Source organism: Silene latifolia, chromosome 9, assembly GCF_048544455.1.
Source record: "Silene latifolia isolate original U9 population chromosome 9, ASM4854445v1, whole genome shotgun sequence".
NCBI classification, from domain to species: Eukaryota; Viridiplantae; Streptophyta; class Magnoliopsida; order Caryophyllales; family Caryophyllaceae; genus Silene; species Silene latifolia.
In genome coordinates, this window is record NC_133534.1 from 15,850,534 (window position 1) to 15,869,046 (window position 18,513).

Genomic DNA, 18,513 nt, shown 5'->3' on the forward strand with positions numbered 1-18,513 from the left:
AACTAAAGATAGCTTTATTTCGAATCATAATAGGAGGCCGGGAACATCAGGTCGTTTTCAGGGTACACGACGGCGATGGAGCACTACGAGCGGCTGTCGGCGGAGGAGAGAGCCATGATCGAGCGTGGAGCGTTCGGTCCCTCGGTTCGAGTTTGGAGGGATATCGTGAAGAGGAAGTTGCGGGCCAACCTTAGCCTGGTCCGTGCTTTCTTGGATCGATTTTGGGATACGACTTCCACGTTTCACCTGCCTTTTGGTGAGGTGGGAGTCACCTTGGAGGATTACGGCATGATTTGGTGCCGTGTGGGATCGAGGAGATGGTGTGGCCGAGAGGCGGCATGAGGGCGGATTCGGCCGAGGCGAGGAGGTTGATTGGTCGGAACCGTCGCCGAAGGCTGTTGCGGTGCCGGGTTTGGTACCCAGTACCTACGTTCGAGATTACTTTGCGGGGAAGACCCCGGCATCGGTGGTGATCGATGGGAGGGAGACGGCTCCCCCTCCTTGTACAGCTGAGCAGAGGGCTCGTCTGTGGCTTTGGTGGTTCTTGTCTTCGATTTACCTCGGAGACAAGGGCGAGAGGCTATCGACGAAGCTTCTCCCCTTTCTTGCTGACCTGAGCTCCCTAGGGCGTTGGGACTGGGTCACTGCTGGTTTTGCGGTCCTCATCCGCTTTATGAGGGCCATGGTTCGTCCGGAGTTGATGGAGAAGGGGACTTCTCCTGGTGCCGTCGGACCCGGGCTACTGTTGGAGGTATGAACCTTTCTTTAGATCAAAGTAAATTCCTTTCTTCTATCAAAGATCGAAAGATCGTCATTGACTATCCTGTTTTACAGGCGTGGGTGTACTCTTACTTCCCGGGCCTCGCGCCCAAGAGGACGGAGCCGCTGGAGAGGGCCTATCCCGTGGTGAGGGATTGGGTCATGTGTCGGACGAAGAGCAAGCGTTCTTCTCACAATGTCTACCGGCGGGATGTGAACGCTCTTCAGCTGAGCAGCGTGAGTATCCCATTCGCATGCACTTATTCTTCTCATACTTTGTTTTAAATTGATCATAGGAATGACCTCTGCCTTTATATTGTCGCAGTGGGTGCCCAGACCTTGGGCGGAGTACGCCGAGGCGCCTCCTTTTGTCGCTGAGGTCCTTCGACCTAGGAGCCCGAGTCGGTATTCTTTGTGGACGTCGATGGGTCCTGTGTGGTACTTAGGCGAGCGTTTAGCTCGTCAGTGTTCTCGGGGCGCATTGACGGTTCCCATTGACCCTCCGAGGACGATGTTCAGGGAGCCTTCTGAGGCTGAGAGGGAGGCAGACTTGGCTGGTGTGCCGGCGACGACCTTCTTCTGCCTGGTGAGGACTACGCGGCGTTCCTTTACGGGAGGTTGGCGTACTGGCCAGTGGTGGTGAGTATCCTTTATTTTTGATTTGACTTCGGGAATTACGATGAAAGGTCGTCGATTAATGAGAGCCATTTGTCTTTGCAGGAGGTTGAGGCGGCGGGCATCGAGCCCCCAGTGTACCCCGAGACCCTCGAGTACACTGACGCGACTGGGAGGACGACGATCTCCGAGCTGCGTGACTTTGACGTAGCTGTGACGGATGCTGGCTTAGATGACTGGCAGCATCTGATTCGGAGGGTGAGTTCTTATTTTGCATAGTTTTCGTGTAAGAACACGTTTGATTGAACTGGTTCGCCATTTCGAGAATTCTTTTGAAATGCAGGTCGCGCCATCTCGGTTTGTGGCACTATGGAGGGTGGCCAACCGGCTACGAGCTACGGCCATCGAGGCACTCGTTGGCGGTCGAGGTCGTCAGGTATGAACCTCATTTGTTTTTCCTTGATCTTTGGTTTTTCAGTTTGAATTGATTGACATGAGCCAATTTCTTGTTGTCCACAGGCCGATCGTGAGCTGGAGCGAGAGTTGACCCAGTCTCGGGAGGAGACGGCTCGTTTGTCGAGGGAGCTCGAGTTTCGGGACGCCGAGATTGCCACTCTTATGGCGAGGGTTGCCGAGAGGAGGGTGCCCAATGAGAGTCCTGCGTGGTTCGTTTTTTTGAACATTTTTGGATTTGTTTGGGCGCAAGCCCCGCTTATTTGGACTTGTTTGGGCGAAGCCCCGATTGCACATTTGAACTTGTTTGGGCGAAGCCCCGGTTGCTTGTATATTTGCTTTTTTGTTGTATATACGACTACCGAGTGCCTTTTGTTCTTTGGGTTGCGTTATTTGTACCTGCAGGTTAGCTTTTGAACAGGTTTGGTAGACAACGGTTTACACCGTCATGCTGCCGAAATTTACATAGACAAAACACGTAAGACATACATTTTTATATACACATAAGGCCTTTAATTAGTGCAAAATGAGACTCGAAAGGATGTGAAAATGCAAAAATTTTGTCGGAAATGACCGGACGGTAGGGAGGGTTACCCCCGAAAAAAAAAAGAAAAAGCGAAATCTATAAGTTAAAAAATGGAAAAAAAAAAAGGAAATTAAGAAAATGAAACGACTAGGTAAATGTTGAAATAAAAAAGAATTAAAATGAAAACTAAATATAAAAGTGTGAGAAAAGTGGCGGAAAATGTCGATGTCGCCTCGAAATGCGCGCTTGTGGATTAAGGAAACCTGAAGCATGGTAATTTACTCGGATTTACCAAAATAAAATCCCGTAGGAATAGGAAATTATTCGCTTATAGAATTAGGAAAGATCCAAACGCGGAAATCACAGAAATAAGGCTGGGGAAGAGGCGCAGCATGAGCTGCGTCCCTTTGAAGAGGCGCAGCAGTGCCGCGCCTTTGTTCCCAGCAGGTCGGTTCTGACGGATTTTTGGAAACAGCAATTAGTATAAATAGAAGCGTCGACGAAGCTTTAAATCATATAATTCTTCCGTCTCTTCTTCGTCGATTTACACATAAAAACTCTCAATAAATTTTCAAGAGAAAATTATCATCATGAATACCTTAGAGATTCGCTTGAAGGAATGGACTAATGAGTTTTCGAACATTGAGAAGCATGATATGGGTGCTTATAACCTTGGGTCTTTGTTGAGTTTGAAACTCATTAAGGTTGTAAAACCGTTCTTGGATGCTTGCCTTGATTATTGGGACCCAAATTATCATGTTTTTGCGCTCCTAGGAGGTGATATTTGTCCTTTTCCGGAGGAAATTGCTGCTATTGGCGGGTGGGACCCTGAACATCTACCTGCCATCCCTTCTACTGCTCAAGGGTATAAGAGCAAGTTTAGAGATTTGCTTGGACTTACTAGACTTGAGGTAGATCGTCTCGTTACTCCGAAGGGCGTGAGGATGCTAGATTTTATAGACCGATTCATCAACAGGGCCGACCCTACCGTCTCTTACGTTGCTAGGAGGAGAGCATTTGGCTTCTGTTTGCTTCATGTTTATGTCTTTCAGGGACATGTTGATGAAGATTTGAGAGGTGATCCCCGTCTATTGGGTCTTATTGAGCAAATGGAGCTGCGCAGGAGCCCAGCTTGTCTATGCTTAGGGGAGATTATCTTGGGTTTGGATAATAGGAAATCCAACCGCGATCTTCCATTTTTGGGGAGTCCCGTTATCCTACAGGTAAAAGACACCCTTCTTTTTTCTTCTTTTTTTTTTTTTTTTTTTTTTTCTTTTTTTCTTTTTTTTTTTTTTTTTTTTCTTTTTTTTTTTTTTTTTTTTTTTTTTTTTTTTTTTTTGCGGGTGTCTAATACCTGTTTTTTGGTAGGTTTGGCTTATGGAACGGCTCCGATTGCTCGAGCCCCCAGTTCATGCACTTTCCTATCATGCCCGTATGATTTCGATGAGGACACGACTGTACATGGTGGACTTCACCCGGTCTGCGATTATTGGAAGAACAAGTGAAGAATGATGATGGCCCGCCGATCGATGGGTCGTTCCATGGTGGCACCTCAAGTCTGTCACTGGAGTGTCTTCTTTGGATCCTACTAGGTCCGTGCGCATTCCTGGATTGGAGTTTATGGTATGCATCTTTCCTGAGAGATTGATGAGGCAAGTCGGGTTGAAGCAGATGATCCCTAGGCTTGACACCATTCCGCAGACTGCTATGGCGCTTACTACAGAGAGCCGAAGAGAGTGGGCTATGAAGTGGGCCCAAAGAAACATGTGGTTCTTGAACTTCTCCTCCAATGCCTTGTGGGTGTCGGACTCTTATCTGAGGTGGAGGAAGGCAGCAACTTCGGAAGAGCGAAAGAGGCGAGGAAGCGTGAGCCCGTTGACTACAAGGTGCGCGAGGGAGAGAAAGAGAAGGAGAAGCATCTGACTGAAGGAGAAGAAGAAGCCGGGTTCCAAGTCGTTCATCCTTCGAAGAAATCGAAGACTACTCCTGTCGCGGAGATGGTGGTTGGTAAGAATGGAAGAGTCAGGCCTCGAGAAAGACCGTTGGTGATTAGGTCTGAAGTGGTGCAAGAGCGCCCGGCTCGAGGTCGTGACAAGAAATATGACAAGAACGACAAGGGCAAGGGAAAGATGGAGGAATAGCCCAAGTCTTATTTTTTATTTGATTATTATTATTATTATTGTTGTAATAAGAAAGGAGGGATTTTTAGAATCCTAGCCTAGTCTATTTTTATTATTTGCCGTATTATTATTATTAGAATTTGAATGAAATAAAAAGGTTAAGTGGTTATGAAACCGTTGTGATTTTCTTTAATTATTCTTGTCGAATTTCAAATGCAATGCAAATGTCCTTCTATTTACATTTTTAAATATAATGGCGGGTTGAATCCCGTGAAGGATTGCCTACGTATTCACTTAAAAAAGCGAAATCAAACCCTTGCGCGGAGTTCGAATAAATGTAAAAGAATAATTGTTCGAAGCAAGAGCTTGTAATGAACATAGAAAATAAGCATGAGCCTTTGCTTACTCGGGAGGTGCGAATTTAGTTTGTTTGATGATATGAGGATGACAAGTTTGTCAAGATGCAAGAGCCTAGTGACATTCAAATGGGCCAGGGGCCGTTTATTCAGTGCCACAAGAGCGACACGTAGGTTTACGCGAGGCGCGTTTTTGTTCCTGTTCTAGGCATAGTATCGTTTCAGTTGGTCGAGATTTGTGGGGTTTGAGAACTCATTCCCGTCTAGGTCTGTGATTCTAACCGCACCCCCTGGGAGTATTGATTTGACTAGATATGGTCCGGCCCAATTAGGTTTGAATTTTCCCCTTGGGTCGACAGGTAAAAGAGCTCTGACCGATTTGAGAACTAAATCTCCTTCTTTGATGTTTCTTGGCCTAACCCTTTTGTTGAAAGCTCGTTTGATACGTGCTTGATATGTTTGGACATTATGTAAGGCACGAAGCCTACGTTCATCCAGGAGGATGAGTTCTTCGTATCTATCTTTCTTCCAATCGGCTTCAGGGATTTGACTTTCTAGTAGAATACGCAAGGATGGTATTTCTAGCTCTACTGGTTGTACGGCTTCCATGCCGTAAGTCAAATAGAAAGGGGTAGCCCCAGTGGGCGTCCTGACGGATGTTCGATATCCCCACAAAGCGAAGGGTATTTTGCTTGGCCAATCTCTATAATTGTCAGTCATTTTCTTGAGGATTGTGACGACATTTTTGTTAGCCGCTTCTACCGCGCCGTTAGTCTGTGGTCTATAGGGCGATGAGTGATGATGCTTGATTTTGTATTTGGCTAGCAATTGTTCGGTTTCGGCTTGGAAGTGGGACCCATTATCACTGATGATCTCATGTGGGCAACCATATCGACAGATGATGTTATTTTGTATGAATTTGGCTACATTTTTGGCCGTAAGTGCGGTGTAGGAAGCCGCTTCTACCCACTTGGTGAAGTAGTCAATTGCTACTAGGATGAAACAGTGACCTCCTGTTCCGGCTGGGGTTATTTTCCCAATTATGTCAATTCCCCACGCGGAGAATGGCCAAGGAGATGTCATCGTATAGAGCAACGAAGGAGGGACATGTTGTACATTCCCGAAGATTTGGCAATTGTGGCAATGTCTCACATATTTGATGCAATCGGATTCCATTGTGGTCCAATAGTACCCTAGACGTGTGATTTTCTTTGCCATCATAGGTCCACTCATATGAGGACCGCATTCTCCGTCGTGGACTTCTTCCATCACCTTTCGTGCCTGTGAATGATCAAGGCAACGTAGGACTACACCAAGAGGTGTTCTTTTGTACAATTCCCCTTGCATGAGAACGTATTGTGAAGACAATAGGCGTATAGCTCGTTGTCCCCTCTTGTCCATATCTGGTGGATAGGTGCCATTAAGCTTGAAGTTTAGGATTGCTTGGAACCAGGGTTCCTGCGTGATTTCTTCTTCATTGGTAATTTGATGGACATAAGCCGGCTCCGACCGTCGTTCGATACACAAAGACATTTCCATCATGTAATCTGGCATGTTTATCAAAGATGCAAGTTTCGCAAGAGCGTCTGCAAATTGATTTTCTTCTCGAGGTAGGTGTAAGTAGGTTACGTGATCAAAGAATTGAGCGACTTGGTCTATTCTAGCCTGATAGGGTGCTAGGCTTTCACTTCGGATTTTCCAGGATCCCGTAACTTGGTTGATGATTAGTGACGAGTCTCCATGCACTCGGAGGTTTTTGATGCCTAAGCTTACTGCCGCTTGTAGTCCAATCAGACAAGCCTCATACTCTGCGGCGTTGTTTGTCACCTCGAAGTCGAGTTTGACAGCAATCGGTGTATGCTCGCCTTCAGGAGAAATGAGCAACACTCCTATCCCAAATCCTCTTAGGTTTGATGCTCCATCAAAGTATAGGTCCCAGGAGTCTACATCTGTTTGAAGTATATCCTCGTCGGGAAATGACCAAGTATCTATTGTTTGTGCGTCGTTGATGGGATTTTCTGCGAAGAATTCGGCGACGGCGCGACCCTTTATTACTTTCGGTGGCACGTATTTGAGGTCAAATTCGGAGAGCATCATGGTCCATCTTGCCAAGCGTCCGTTGAGGACGGGTTTCTCGAAGAGGTATTTGACTGGATCCATTTTGGAGAATATCTTGACGGAGTAGCTAAGCATGTAGTGACGTAGCTTCTTTGTTGCCCACACAAGAGCGAGGCATGTCTTTTCGAGTTGTGAGTATTTGCATTCGTATTCCAAGAACTTCTTACTTAGATAGTAAATAGCTCTTTCTTCACTTCCTACGGTTTGAGCTAGCATGGCACCCATGGCGGTTTCTGTTACCGTGAGATACAAACCAAGAGGTTGATCTTGTTGTGGTGGCATGAGCACTGGTGGTTTAGCCAATATCTCCTTGATTCGGTCGAACGCCTTTTGACAATCATCGTCCCACATGGTGTGGTCTGTTTTCTTGAGTTTCTTGAAGATGGGCTCGCAAATCATCGTAAGTTTCGATATGAATCGACTTATGTATTGAACTTTTCCCAGGAATCCTCTGACTTCTTTTTCTGTTTGAGGTTGTGGCATTTCAATCAGAGCTTTGATTTTGGAGGGATCTATTTCTATACCTCGTTGGCTAACGACGTATCCTAGGAGTTTGCCAGACGTTACCCCAAATGTGCATTTCTGAGGATTGAGTCTCATGTTGTACTTTCGTAGCCTTGCGAAGGTTCGCAATATGTCCCTCTCTCTCCTTGGATTTGACGATCATGTCATCTACATACACCTCAACTTCTTTGTGCATCATGTCATGTAGGAGTGTAGTTGCGGTGCGTTGGTATGTAGCTCCGGCGTTGATCAATCCAAACGGCATTACCGTGTAGCAATAGGTTCCCCATTGGGTGACGAATGCGGTCTTATGCATGTCTTCCATGGCCATTTTGATTTGGTTATAACCCGCATATCCATCCATGAAGGATAGTAATGCGTGGTCTGCAGTATTGTCCACTAATATGTCAATGTGAGGTAGAGGAAAGTCATCTTTTGGACTCGCTTTGTTCAAATCCCTAAAGTCAACACAAACTCGGATTCTCCCATCCTTTTTGGGTACGGGTACTATGTTAGCTACCCAGTCAGAATACTCGGAAACTTTGATGAACCCGGCTTTGAATTGCTTATCAACTTCTTCCTTAATCTTTAGAGCCCATTCCGTTCTCATTCGTCAAGCTTCGTTTCACAGGTTTGAAGCCTGGCTTAATCGGAATTCTATGTTCGGCAATATCCCTGTCGATCCCCGGCATGTCTTTGTAGGACCAAGCGAAAACGTCCTTGAATTCATTTAGTAGGTCTATGAAATCGGTCCGTTCGGTAGAGCTCAAGGTAGTCCCTATCCTAAGTTCTTTGGGTTCTAGTTCAGTTCCTACATTGATGGGTTCGGTGTCCTCATTCATCGGTTCCCCTTCCCCTTCCCGTAGTATTTCTTTGGCTACGTAGGGAGGTATTTCATCAAGTCCGGGTCTTGGTCATCCTCGTATCATCATAAACAGAATTGCACTCAAGATAACGCAAAGAGTAAGCGTAACCCGATTTATTCATATTAAGATTTGAGTAAAGTTGAAACAAAGAAGCCAACCGATCCATGGTGGATGGCGGCAAAGGAACAGTAGTTGGGGCATTCCCCGAACTACCGTGACTACTCGATGCTAGGCTAGGATGAACGAAGGGAGTGGGGGTGACAACAGGAGTAGACTCTCTAATGACTTCTCTAGACTCCGACTCTGACTCCGACTCCGACTCCGATTCGAACTCGTCGTCTTCTGGTTCTTCTTTGAACATCTCTCCTTCTCCAGTGGTGAGTTTGAAGAGTCTTCCTTGATTGTTGGTCCATTTGATTGACTTTCTCCATCCTTTCTGCTGCTTTGTGTCGATTTCTGTGATCAATGCGGTGGGGTTGAAACGATCGTCTTGAAGTATCGTAGTAATGATCTCATCCTGCGCGGCCCTAACAAATCGGTCCTCTCCAAACAGGAGGCTAACGGCTTGTTCGTCAAAGCAAGGTGCTTGACGGGTTTTGACGGTAGGAACCGTTTCGGGAGGAATGAAGTAACAATCGTGAAAGATCTCGATTCCGGCTAACTTCCTCTCAAGGTAATGCCAAGGTTCGGGAAACCCGTGAAAGAGTTCTGAACTTCCTTCTTGAACGAAGTATCCATTTAAGGTGGGGAGATATGGCTTCATTTGGACTCCTACATACTTGCGATTTTGGACTTGAGCGAGCATTTCGAGAACTTCTTCAGCTGTGGGTTTGTACCCTAGTCCAAGTGGTATTCTCGATGAGTTGCCTTTCTTGTATGGCGCGAAGGTGTTCTTCCGAATCGGGTTCAAAGGCATTCCAGGGAAGTATCCCTGATTTTTGAGTATGTGGTTGACCACCAAGTTAGGGTAGGGATTATAGTATAAGGGTGCCAACTCACTTTCTATGACATTTACACTTTGGAAGCCCCCAAGTTCGTATATGGGATCCGTAAGGACTTGATTGTTTGATTGCTTCTCAATTATTGCCTTGATAGGCGACGAAGTGATCGTCACAACTTTGCCATTGAGTGGGATCTTGATCTTTTGGTGAAGGGTGGAGGTCACTGCTTTGGAAGCATGAATCCAAGGCCTCCCCAGAAGTATGTTGAATGAAGCTTCGATGTCCACTATTTGGAAGTTGACCTTTCGCTCGATTGGTCCCGTGGCTATGGTTAGGCTAACAAGTCCAACCACTTTTCGTCGCGTACCGTCATATGCGCGTACACCTTGATTGGTGGGAGTCCAATCCGACTCTTTCATGCCTAGTTTATATGCCGTTTTGAGGGGTATGACGTTGACCGCGGAGCCATCATCTACCAAAGTCATTGGCACATTCTTCTTTAGACAGATGACAGTGATGTATAGAGCAAGGTTGTGACTAGCGCCGAAAGGTGGCAAGTCTTCATCTGAGAAAGTAATAGGATTACTTAACTTCGGTGATTCTTGGAAGACCAAGTTGACTACATCTTCGGGAGTAGAGTTATGCGCTACATTCAATTTGGCCAAAGCTTGCAGTAAAGCTTGGCGATGTGGAAATGAGCTTGCCACTAGTTGCCAGACTGAAAGATCAGCCTTGGTTTTCTGTAATTGCTTGAGCAAATGATCAGTGGGATCGTCTTCGTTGTCATTCGGTGTGATGACATTGGTTGGACCGTTTTGAGTGGTGCTTTGGTATGGACGACCCGAGCGAGTTAGGTGATCCACATCTTGGTCTTCGCCATTTTGGACTATTTCTTTGACTAAGGAGTTTTCGATGAGATACTCGTCCTCGTCGTCATCGGCCCAAACCCCATTGATTGCAGCTAGTTCTTTCATCCTCATGATGTCACTTTCTAGTTGTATGATTTGATCGACTAGCTTGTCGAACACGATGACTACTTCTTGCATAGTGGCATTTTGAGGGAAGGTCAATGGTACGCGTTCTTTAGGCGTTGCCTTAGGATCACGTAAGTTTGTTACCATATTTTCTAGTTCCCACACTTGTCTGTCTACACTCCTTGCCCATGCGATGAAGTCGGAAATGGTAGGGGAGATGGTAGAGTAGAGTCTTTCTTTCCCAATTGCGTGAATTTCGTTTTCGGTGGGAGAAATGAGATGTGAGCAATCTAAGGTAGATTCGTCACTTGTGATCACTAGAACTCCAAGAGGATTCTGAGTGTTGTTGGGTTTACCTCCTGGTGGAATTGGAAGTCGACCGTCTTCGATCATATCCTGAAGCACGTGTTTCAACTTGTAGCATTTTTCTGTGTCGTGCCCTTTGCCCCTATGGTATTCACAGTAAGAGTTTTCATCCCAGAACTTGGACTTTCTTTCGGGTTCGGGAGTAGGTCCAATGGGTTGGAGTTTGCCTTGCTTCATCAGCCTTTTTAGAGCATTGGAGTATGTATCCCCAAGGTTTGTGAACTTTCTTGGTGGGCTAGTTTTCTTGGATGGCTCGAGAAGGTTAACTTCGTCGGTCTTGCTAGTAGAGCCGTATGAACGACTTGTGGACCCTTGGTATCCTCGACCTACCGTTTTGGACAAGAGTCCTTTACGGATGTCGTCTTCAATTCGCGTTCCTAGTACAGTTAAGTCCTTGAAGGTCTTGATGTTTTGATATCTCAAATGGTTGGCATATATGGGCTTGAGATTATCCACAAACTTTTCCACAAGAGTAGCCTCGTCCGGGCGTTCAACTAGTTGGGTACTAGTCTTCCTCCACCTACTTAGGAAGTCGGTGAATCCTTCTTTGTCATTTTGGGTAAGAACCTCTAGAGTACGCATGTTGACTTGGATCTCGGCATTATCCGTGTATTGTTTCGAGAACTCGATCGCGGCGTCTTCCCAAGTAGCGACCTTTTTGTGATCTAAAGTGTAGAACCATTGCTTTGGGATGGTGTCAAGAGATGAAGGAAAGATCCTTAAGAACATCTCGGGTTTGATGCCTTTGATAGACATGTAGTCCTTGAAGGCGCGGATGTGGTTCAAGGGGTTCTCATGTCCCTTGAACTTAGGGATATCCGTCATGCTAAAGTTAGTGGGCAATTTGGAATTGACGGCTTCATACTTGCGATTGTTCTCCCTGTAAATGTCATCCCCCTTAAGGTACATCAATTGCTCCTCTAGGTATTGGAGTCTTTTCTCAGCTGCGGTTGTTCCTAGGACAGGATTCTCATCTTTAGATTCGTCATCGGAAAATTGTAGTACTCCACCTTTAGGGGGAGGTAGCTTTCCCTCTACATCAAAGATACGGCCTTCGATAAGCTCAAGGCGGTCATAGGTTTGTTCTTGAGTGATTTGCATTTGGGCTATCGCGGCTAGGATTCGATCATTACTCTCTTGAATTTGCTGGAGGTTCGTATCATAACTTGACCCAGGCATCTTGGAAACTGGATAAGAGATCGGCGACGAATCAAAACACGATCGACCATTCTATCACACTTGCTAAAAGAGGAAAGGTTTTGACTCGTGAAGTGGGTGTGTGCCACTTGTGTTGAGTGAGTTTTGAAGAAAGACAAGGTCTTTGAAAATGTGCGTCCTAGCCAACTGTAGTGTAGTTGTAGGAATGGACTCGAAGTGAGGTTTTGAAATGGGCTTGTGGCCCGAATTTTGACTTGACAAACGGACAGAGTTTTGACCGGATTTTGTGCTAATTAAAGGCCCTATTTCGAAATTCTTGATTGAAATTGGGTTTTGATTTTTTTGAAAATTTGTCATGATTTGTTTTGAAATGGTGATCACGTAAGGTTTACATATTTATACAAGCATTATAACGGATCGAGTGCATTTAGAAGGGTTTTGGTTTAAATGGTGGGTTGCCATACCGAACCATCAAACCCGAAGTCTGTGGAGAGGCTCGTGCCAAACAAGAGTAAGGCCGATTCCTAGTCCATTTCCTCAAGTAGTGAAGGCCCTTGATACAAACAAGAGTAAGCATCATGGTATGGATGACGTCAATCGCTATCCATCCTTAGGCCCAAATAAGAATTAGGACCGTTTAGACGGGACGATTGGTCGAATGGGTTGGGTTGGGCCTAGGAAGGCCGATTAAAACGGTCTAGGAAGACCGAGTTATGAAAACCGACAATTGTCTTGTACAAACTTATTCCCTAACCTTGTTCAAGTTTCACCCTAGCTACACGTAAGTGTATATTCCCAGGAGTCGCCAAACCGTGGACAGCGGGGGCGCCCACGGGGCGCTTGGTGAGAAACGAGGGACAAGCGTTTGCATTTTGTAAGGAGTCGCCACCAATTTTTATGGGAAATTGGAACCGTTCGAATACCTCGTGTCATGTCAAGACACAAAGTAGTGACATGAACACTAAGCAATCGTTACCCTTAGCATTCTATGTCTAGAATGACTCTCGTGGATGCCAATGAACACGGGTGCTCACGGAGATCTGGAGTAAGGGGTGAGGGTACGTATTAGGAAGCTCTTTTGATCGAACACCTAATCCCGCCCGCCTCGATAGCGGCCTCTACTAATGATTAGGGAAGTTATTCGTACTTGATATATCGTCGGCTATATGCATGCAATGCAACATCCATAGATTAATCCTAACATGTGAGAATTAACTAAGTCGGTTGACACACGTAATTAGCATACAATTGGGTCGAAGCAGGATTTAATGTTGATTTACATGTGAAAACATACAAGCGATAAAAGAAATACAATAATTACAACGGATTAGGCGATTTATGTCGAAAATACCTTTAAAACGGACAATTTGAGAAAAAGGAATAAAAGAAAGAAATAAAATAAACGAACAGAAATTAGCGATATTACGGGTAATAGTTAATTAATACGTAGACTAAACAAACTAGGTCAAGGCAGAAACGGAGTTGGGGACGTAAATCATCTCGGAACAGCAGCAGCAGATCGCGCGCCCTCTGGAAGAGGCGCAGCAGACGCTGCGTCTGTTCCAAGGGTGAGTTCTGGCTGTGAAGCCGGAACTGCAAATCGTTAATCTGAATTGATGAATTTAATGATGGATTAAAATATTTACCCGGATGGAAGTGATTAATAGGTTAATTACATGTGAATGATGGTCATGAAAGCGATAAAATATGGATGGGATGGATGCAAACGGATTAATTACATGAAATAATGATTGATTAACGAATTAAACAAACAAAACTAACTAATTAGACTAAACATGATGATTAATGACGAATATGCGACTTAACATATGAATAAAAGATGAAAACTATATCAAAGGTCGAATTCCGTAAACTCAATACTGATGAATTGAATTTATAAAACCCGGATTTGAGTTTATGACGAAAACCCGCAAATATTGGATTATTAGGGATTTAAGTCGGATTTGAATAATTAAAACATGTTAATGATGAAGGAATAATATACATGTGAATTATATACTATCATGTGAACGAAGAGTTAATCAAACAAACAAAATAAAAGCAAGACGGAATTACAGAGGATTTAAGAAGAAGAAAAGAAGCGAGAAGCTGCGGCAGCCTCACGAAGAGGCGCAGCAGAACTCGCGCTCCTTCAAGAGGCGCAGCGATTCTTTGCGTCTTTTCTCGATGTCGATCTTCTTGAAAATCAGAAAAAAGGTTTTAAAGACGGTTTTAAAAATCGGTTTTAATGGTATTTTCGACGTAAATCTTACAATTGATGATACGAAAAGTAAAATACAATAAATAAATAAGGATTATACACCCTCAGACTTACATGTTGACGAAACGAGAAGGACTAAGATATCGATTAGTGAATGCTCGACGCGAATGCAAGGAAAGTGCCCTCGTAAGAGGAAAACGATTGATTAATTTAGATTGATTGAGTGTAATTGGTCAAATTGGTCGGTCATGCAACGGAGAGGCTGGTACCCGGAAAGATCCGAGCTTACGTGGTCGGAAGTCCAAGCACGTAGGCGCCAGTTAGTAAGAACAAAGTCTAGAATGCAAAGGGAGAAGAGAAGGGCGGACACTCGCGTGAGAAATATGAGGAACGAAAGCTCCTATTTATACTAATCACGTGAAGGAATAGGGTTTCGGAGACTCTTTGGAAGTGAATCTCGGAAAGATATAAAAAAGATACGTAAATCATGCAAAGAAGGGCCTGGGAAGAGGCGCAGCAGCCACTGCGTCTCTTGGAAGAGGCGCAGCACCTGCTGCGTCTGTTCCCAGGAGGTTTCCTCCTGCTGAAGAAAGATTTCCGCGTTTGAGTTATGGTAGGACGGAATTAATTCGATTATCTCTAATATCTTATGTAAATATTACGGGATATTATTTGCCAAAAGATAAAATTTGAGAAATATGGAATAGAAATATCCGGAACATTCCAGAACATTCTGACTCGGGATTTAACAGTTATCAGAAAATGGAGACGGTTTTTGACCCGGACTCCGAATGCACTCTAATTACTGCCAAAACGACCGTATCAGGACGTAGATGACAACTAAGAGGTTGACATTAATATTTGAGCAATCACTTGACGATAATCTTACGAACTGTCACAAATCGTTCCGCGAACCAAACATGCGGCCCAATCATCACCGGGTGGTTTGCGAGGGGTGCAGAAACGAGGTGTCTACACTTTAGCCTATCATAATCTGATCTCATCAGATCAATCCTGGCTACCAAAGAATTAGCCTGATAGGCATTATGGAGACAGGTCGCAGCACCCTGGTCAAAAACAAGAAAAGTATGAGTAACTTATACCAACAATAGAAAACTACCAAAACAAAACACATATAGAAATTATGCCAAACCTGGCAAGGCGAATAGACGACCTGGTGGCTGTAACACGAAATACTGTATCAGCAATATAAACCAAACATTATCAGGAAACGAACCCAGGTAAAAAGAAAGAAAAGATTAAGATGGACTTACTGCCTGAAGTAGTGGCACTAGCAGCCCCTGAAACTTTAGCCGCCCTGGAAGCACTGTCAGCCTTCAAACAGCGTGGAAGGTGACCAACCCTACAACAAAGAGGCCAGGACCTCTCCAAAGGAGGAATAGCAAGGAAAGCAGAAACATTGGGAGTGGGATACTCAGTTTCAGTAACCCAGTCATCAACTGCACACATAGGAGATATGATTTATTATAAATTTCATTTCATTTTTTACTAACAGATAAAACATGCAGGGCAAATAAAGAAACCAAAAGACTCACCGGCCACGCAGGCTTCATGATTTAAATACGCCAGGTCAGGACCCACAGAATTGGTCCTAACAAACATGTAGCCAGCAGCCCAGCCCTTATCATGGCCACTGTCCAAATTACTCAGAAGAGGAGTAGTAGACGCCCTGACCTTAAAACTTATACGGTCAGGACTGTTTGTTTTAACAGAATAACAAGTCTTCAAGTCATCAAGAGAAAAAGAAATATTGTGTTTTTTTACAGAGGTTCTCAATAGAACATACAACCTTCCACACCATTGGCATTAATTGATAAGATGGAACGCCGATTTCCTTAATAACCTCAACCATAAGAGGAGAAAAAGGAAGCTTACAGCCTGCTCCGAAGGCCCAGTCATGGATGCAGAACCAACCAGGACAAGCCCAGTCAGCCCTGATAGGAGAATCCTCAGGGATCCAGACTTCAAAGATCGCAGGATGATCCCCTTATCCTTCAAAATCTTCTCGAACTCAGGCTTCAAACGGTTTGCAGGAGACTGATCCTCATTTAAAGCCTTCGTAGGCTTGAATTGAAAAGCACCATGGGATATTGAGATCATCTCCAATGGAGGATCACTCGGCTTATTTACTATGGGAGATGGAGCAGCAGAAGAAGCAGGCAAGGTTTCAGAAGAAATTTCCTCAGGATTCTGAGGAGGAGGAGTTGCAGGAACCACTGCCCTGGTAGATTTTTTCCTTGCAGCCATTATTTGAAGAATTATGGAAAATTGATTAAAGATTAAGGAAGTTGGAAATTAAGAAAACTGAAGAAAAGGATTGTTGAAAAGAGAAGATAAGAAGAAATTGCGTTGATGAGTTCAACTTAATGAAGCACTCAAGTATTTATAGTGGAGAAGATTAGAGTTTCAGCCGCAAAATCATTAAGGAAGTTGCAGTAAATAAACACGCATCAGCAACTGAAGTAAAAGAGCCGTTACAGGAAACTAATCAGGAAAAACTTAACCGTTGGGTAATCTTACCAATAATAAAGTTATCTCCTCATTTTTTCGTCCTGGCACACTGCAAATGAGGAGATAAGGGGCAATTGTTAGGCCTGAGAATCCGCAGACCTTCCTGATGAGTATCTCACCTAAACCTGACCGCCAGGCTGTCAGGGTGTCAGGCTATCAGGGCACATGAAGATAGGCGCCAGGCCATGGAGAGGACAACGGTCAAAATATCAGGACGATATTAGACCACATTTGCGTATATTAAAGGAATTAAATGCGCAGCATTAAGTGTGAAGATTATGCAGTAAATACGATAATAAAGAGAGAAATATTCGGTGATTATTACTGGCAATTAGGGAGAATATTCTGCCTTTAATACCAGATCAAGCAGCCCTTCAGGGAAGAAGACTATATAAGGAACACTTTGAAGATTTTAGAAGGCATCTCATATATACGCAAGAAGAAGCATACGCAATACTAAGAGAAATACAAAGATTGTTATTATCATATAATTATTCTCTCAAATTACATAGTGAAATCCTCTTCTGGCTTGGTGCCCGTGGTTCTTTCCCATTCAAGGATTTTCCACGTACAAAATTGTTTATCTTGTTATTATTGTTATTTCATTTACGTCTTGTTATTGTACCCTGACGACCTGACCAACAGACTACCTAGAGCTAGTTAACCCTACACAGTTTCACCCTGACCTGATTTCGCCTTGCGCAAAATCCACACAAAACAACTACTGTCGAAACCAGAGCCAGGAGAATCATTGTTTCTCTACTTAGCTGTCATCGAGGTAGCAGTAAGCGCTGTTCTTGTCAGAGAGCAGAAAAAGGAATAGAAGCCAGTCTATTATGTAAGCAAGTCTCTGCTGCCAGCAGAGACCAGGTACACATCTCTTGAAAAGTTAGTGCTAGCTCTAGTTGTGGCATCTTATAAGCTACGTCCTTATTTTGAGTCCCATAACATACACATCGTGACCAACTACTCGCTGAAATCTGTCATAAGGAAACCTGAGTTGTCAGGCAGAATGTCAAAATGGTCTGTACACCTTAGTGGGTATGATATCCAATATGACCCCAGAACGACAATCAAATCACAAGCACTGGCGGACTTTGTCTCAGACTTTAGCCCAACCATCCAAAATCTAGCAGACAAGGAAGTCTTGACCTTGGAAAGGGGCAGGGAGACAGAGGTCTGGCAGATGCGCATCGATGGAGCCTCCAACCAAAGGGGGGCAGGTGTAGGGCTAATTCTACGGTCACCACAGGGGGATCTGATAGCACAGACAGTAAGATGTGAATTCAAGGCAACCAATAACGAAACAGAATACGAGGCTTTGATATTAGGGATGCAGCTAGCTCTTGAACTGGGAGTCAGGAACCTAAATATATCCAGTGATTCCTTGCTGATAGCCAACCATGTGAACGACGAGTTCATAGCCAGAGATTCAAAAATGATTGCATATTTAAAGATGACAAATGAGTTAAAACAGAAATTCAAAACTTGCAAACGCAGGCAGATCCCCAGAGATCAGAATGTAGAGGTAGATGCCCTAGCAACTCTGGGGGCAACATTCAAGCCGACAGATATATCTAGCATTCCCATTGCACACATGCTGGAACCTTCTATCCAGAAGGAAGATGAAGTAGATATGGGAGAATTGGAAGATCAGCAGGATGAACTGAAAATTCAGGTAACTGCGGAAGCTGCCGCAGATTCTCAGACAACTGACCAGCCATCTGATCATCCACCTACACAAGCAGACGGCTGGGATTAGCGGATGCCCTACCTGGACTGGTTGCGACACAATAAGCTGCCGGACGATAAAAAGGAAGTAAGAGGCTTCAAAATGAAAGTCTCCATATTTATACTGATTGATGATATACACTTCAGAAAGTCAGTGGCAGGACCCTACTTACGATGTTTGGACAGGCAGGAGGCACAGACCGTATTACATGCTCTCCACAGTGGTGAATGTGGAAACCATGTAGCGGGCAGGAGTCTGTAAAACAAAGCTCT

General features: G+C 44.5%; 2 long non-coding RNA genes across 2 annotated transcripts; both read left to right on the top strand.

Moving 5' to 3' along the window:
* The first annotated feature begins 394 nt into the window (after positions 1-394).
* On the top strand, positions 395-1,165 carry LOC141602458 (uncharacterized). The gene is made up of 3 exons (XR_012524453.1): positions 395-751; positions 835-996; positions 1,096-1,165. It is a non-coding gene; the product is annotated as an uncharacterized LOC141602458 (long non-coding RNA).
* Positions 1,166-1,487: 322 nt separating this feature from the next.
* LOC141602459 (uncharacterized) lies at positions 1,488-2,004 on the top strand. The gene is made up of 3 exons (XR_012524454.1): positions 1,488-1,632; positions 1,718-1,810; positions 1,894-2,004. It is a non-coding gene; the product is annotated as an uncharacterized LOC141602459 (long non-coding RNA).
* Positions 2,005-18,513: the final 16,509 nt, after the last annotated feature.